The sequence below is a fragment of the Plectropomus leopardus genome, chromosome 3 (assembly GCF_026936395.1).
Source record: "Plectropomus leopardus strain MGB_pleo_1.0 chromosome 3, ASM2693639v1, whole genome shotgun sequence".
NCBI classification, from domain to species: domain Eukaryota; kingdom Metazoa; phylum Chordata; class Actinopteri; order Perciformes; family Serranidae; genus Plectropomus; species Plectropomus leopardus.
In genome coordinates this window covers 26,575,001-26,579,732 of record NC_142178.1, presented here as the reverse complement: position 1 = coordinate 26,579,732, position 4,732 = coordinate 26,575,001, and the positions used below count along the sequence as shown (strand labels likewise).

The 4,732-nt window shown below is 37.2% G+C and overlaps 1 long non-coding RNA gene across 1 annotated transcript in view; it reads left to right on the top strand.

Moving 5' to 3' along the window:
• The first annotated feature begins 380 nt into the window (after positions 1-380).
• LOC148190004 (uncharacterized) overlaps positions 381-4,732 on the top strand; it is a 14,143-nt gene continuing 9,791 nt past the window's right edge. The window contains exons 1-2 of the long non-coding RNA XR_015776282.1: positions 381-1,032; positions 2,505-2,608. This is a non-coding gene — a long non-coding RNA (uncharacterized LOC148190004). The remainder of the gene's footprint in view (positions 1,033-2,504; positions 2,609-4,732) is intronic.

Below are 4,732 nucleotides of genomic sequence, written 5' to 3'. Positions count from 1 at the left end.
ATCTTTATAATACAACTTTATAACTAGTGTCGGTAATTAAATTACAAAACAGATTTAATTGTAATCATTTACAGTTACTGAGAATAAATATGTAATTAAATTATACTTACTAATAAAAATATTGGTGATTACAAAGGGGCTACAAATAAAAACAGTAGAAAGTTTATATGTTGAATTTATTCTGTTGCTCTACATCTGCTTTTCTCTGTTTTCTGTTATTGTTTATTAAATATCTTTGAGTTTTGAACTGTTCGTTAAACACTTAAAGATGGTATTTTAAGATAGGAAACAAACTTTTAATATCTACAGTTTGTATTTTTGGCCATCCCTGATAGAATACTTATTAAAATAGTGTTATTTTGTTTTTCAGATATTTTTACTGCACCAAAGGTAAGTGAAAAACCTTTGTCATAAATATGTTGTTCTGTCCTTCACATTTCACAAATGTCATACACACTCAGCCAAATTTAATGTCTTTATTCTCTGTTTGTCTCTGTTGAAACACAGTTTAACATGATCTGAAAACCTTAGAGGTAGATTAGTCTAAAAACAGCCTTAACACCTTTGATAAATCAATCTGTTTTCATGTGTGTGTGTGTGTGTGTGTGTGTGTGTGTGTGTGTGTGTGTGTGTGTGTGTGTGTGTGTGTGTGTGTGTGTGTGTGCGCGTGTGCGTGTGTGAGACAATGCATCACTGACCCTTTGATTTAGGGATAAGTCGCTACTTGTGCGTCCATCTTGATTTGATGGCCAGAGAGAGGGCTGATTGACCCTGTGACCTTTCTGTGTGGGCCGACGCTCCTCGCTGTCCGGAGCTCCTGTCAGCGGGTTAATGAGCGACGGCTGCTCAGAGCACGCTGGGCCTTGGCTAAGTGACTGGGCCGGATGACCACCCTCTGCTCTGACCCTTATGCCTCTCTACGGCCATCGGTTAAACACCCCCCACCACCAAAACAACCCACGCCCGTGTTTCTCCTCCTTCGTCCATCCTCCCCCTCCCCGAGTGAATCTGGGACTCTGGACTTAAGCTCAGGTTTGTACAGCTGCTGCACAAGCTTTCACTGGTCAACAACGGAAGCATATACTGGAGCAATGCTCCTCCCTCCACAGGTGCACACAAATGTCTCATTAATGTTTATTATATATAGTAAAAATGCAGACATTTATGCATGTAGGTTACATGAGAGAAAAACTGCTGTAATGCAAAATTGCTGTCATTATATTTGTTTTTTTGTGGTACAAGAAGTTGAGTTTCACGTTTTGAAATAACACTTAATTTAATCCATGTAATTCCATTTACATGCAATATATTTTTAAAAATGAATGTATGATTTATAACACACTTTAATGCAGCCATAATCATTGATAGATAATTTTGTTTATCAATGTTAGTGATATAAAGATGTGTAGTGATATAAAGAACACATAAGTTGAGTTCAAACAGCAAATGAGTATTTGATTACACAATGTAACATGGCTGTTAGCATATGTTATGACATTAGAAGACACATAAACACATCTAAATGTGTTATAAATCATTTATTAACTGTTCAAACCAATTTTTCCACAGTTTGGTTTAAAACTGTGCTTACTGCTGTGTGTTAAAACGGTTTGATATGTGTGTTGTCAGACAGTAGTTTGGAATGATGAACTGTACGTTATCAGGCATTCCTTTTTTGTTAATGCAGCAGCAGCAGCAGCAGCAGCAGCAGCAACCATTGCTATCCAGGGAAGATTTGCCAGGTGCATATCCTCCTTCAAGATAACTTATTTTGTTTTAAGAACATTTAAAGGTTCACACCTAATATATGATTTATATTTATAACTGCAAACTTGAAGGCTTATTAGAAAATAATTAAACATTACCAAGAAATCTAGAGTTTCTGTCCTTATAGTAAGCCAATAAGTTGGCCACTTTAAATGTTGAGGTATCAAAAATGACTTATTGCTGATCTAATAAACCTTTTAATTAAAAATATTACACGAGGGGGTGCTTTAACATCATTTGAGCATGACAGTAATGTGGTTAGGACTGAGGTACTTGTGCTGAGGTCTGCAAGTATCACTGAAGTGCCTTTGTCAAGACAGAAGCAGCACATAAAACATGTAGGTAAAAAAACATGTAGGACAGACTTGTGAATAAGATTAGATATTTAAAAAAAACACCATAAGAACCAAAGAAAGACTGATGACAGTCTTAAAATACAGTTGCAAAAATATGCAGAAACAAACAAACAAAAAACAATAGTTATGAATATGATAATGCTTATGTATTTCTGAGTGTTAAAAAATAAGCATCTCATTTTGTACATTGTATTTGTAATATTGTTTTTAAGACACTAAGTATTACAGCTGTTTGGTCATTAGGAGGTTTGCAAGAGTTTACAGATTGCCCTCATCTGTATAATTTTCTGCACCTAATACAGGATGTAATATTTTACTTTTAATCCTACTGTCTGTCCAAACCTTCCGTGATTGTATGAATTTGTCTCATTCACTCAGCAGATTTGGCCCGCGATGCAACAGGCTCGTCCTTTGGAGCACGTGAAGTCTTTCGCCGCAGCTGAAAGCAGCCCATCCCAGTGTGGACGTTTGTTAAAGTGAACAGGGTAATGAATTTTAAACTGCTTTAGTAACAGCTCTCAGACATGTGGTTTTAGTGTGTGAGCATGGGTGAGTGGGTGGGCGTGTGTGTGTGTGCGGTTGGGATTTGCAGTTGTGTCTGTGTCTATGTATTTTCTATGAATGTAGGGGATATGTGCATAGATGGGGGTGGGGGCTGGGAGTCAGCCTCTGTGTACGTATGAGTGTATGTGCTGAGGATAAAGACCTAGCAAACCAGCCTGGCTTAGTTGACAGGTGACAAGGGTTGTTTTCAATGGGGATTTTGTAATACCAACAGTGAGGAAAAAGCCGGGGTACCAAGGGACTTCTGAAAAGAGAGAAAGAGGACTTTTCTTCTAGCAGTGACGGAAGAGAGAAAGGGCCGTGAAGGCTTCGGGGGACTTAAGGATCCCACTAATCAAACTGCTCCACCGTCTAGCGCACTCATTTTTATTCAAAACGTAGAAATGCTAAATCATTCCAATCGGATTGATCCCTGTGTCAGTGCCTGTGTGGTATTTTCATTCTCCTCTTTCCGCCGTGTCCTCAACTTTGACATATCAGTCAAGCAAGGACAGAGCTGTTACAAAGCGTACTGATCCAGAGGCAGCCTAATGGTTAAGAAGTGGCATTTTAAATGTTGTTTGTAAATTTGCATAAATTAACAGGCCTCTTGAAACGAATCACTTCAAATCGCTTTGTCGTCAGAACGTTTGCCCAAAAGGGAAATATCTCATGAGGCTTAGTAAGATATTAATACATGAATTTTTCTCCAACAGTCCTATTACATCGAGTTTGACATTATTAAAATTACTGAAGTGTGTGGATGACGCAACACAACAACACAAGTGACAAGTTTAAACAATTTAGCTGACATTTCAACCACTGTTACTGCTTACATACCTTCTCTGTAAGAAGAAACTATAGTGGTTTAAACTTAAAAAAGTTAGTGTCTGGGCTGCTTTAAAATTTCAAGTTGACTGATTTAGAAGACAAGTTGAGTTAATTCTCTAAAGGTTCAACTTGCCTTCTCAAATTCAGTCAACTTAAAAATTTAAGGCAGCCTGGACAGTGACATTTTTAAGTTAAAACAAATAGTTTCTTTTTACAGTGTTCTAACACTTGAACAGTTAGCAGCACACACTTCACACGTCTTTGTTGCTTCAAGAAAAATTGCATTCACTTTCACAGCAACACCTCAACTGATGATTTAATCACTTTAATCACAAAAGGCCTGCACATATTAGGGCTTCTTTTTTTTTCTTTGTGTGATTAATTCGCATGACAGTTAGGGTTGTTGCGATGTACAGCTATTGACGATAACCATGATATTTAAAGATGAAGTATTGATATTGTGTTAATAATACGCATATGATAATATTGTGTAAATATTCAGCGCCTCTTAAATCGTTTCTGTTTCTCTTTGCTCTCAGTTTGTCTCCTTCCTCCCAAAGCCATCTCGTTGCCTTTTCACTATCCATGAAGTGTGATTGCTTTTTGCATAGGCTTTTGTGCAGTTATTGTTACAGATTCTCTCTCTGTCTGTCAAGACTTGAATTTTGAATTAATTTGCCAAAAAAGAGACAGATTAACACTAAACAAAGTTATGGATGATTTTTAAAGAAGAAGAAGCCACTGCTTACATACCAACTGTCACTGCAGCTATTTAGTGCACACACTCCAGCTTTCTCAGATAATTCAACTTTAATCAAAATTAAAGTTGCTCACATTTCTAAACTTCAACCAATATTTACACTACTTTCTTCTTTTACACATCAGACACCCTTTCAGTGCAAAAAACAAACAAACAAACAAACTTCATAACACTCACAAAAATCCTGCCAGCATTAATAGCAGAATCTCTTAATATTTATTTTCTAATTCAAAACATCAATCAGTTTCATTTAACTTGCAGTTTATGGGAAATGTAGTTTTGATTTTGAGATTCTGTCTGTTTTGTGTGTGTGTGTGTCTGTGTGTGTGTGTGTGTGTGTGTGTGTGTGTGTGTGTGTGTGTGTGTGTGTGGCATTTGGGAGGCATAATATCTGCATGATTTATCTCAGTGGGCGGCGCTCACATGTTGTTGCGACTCTTTTGCTGCTACATGTCTTAACACAGGACCTGTCTGC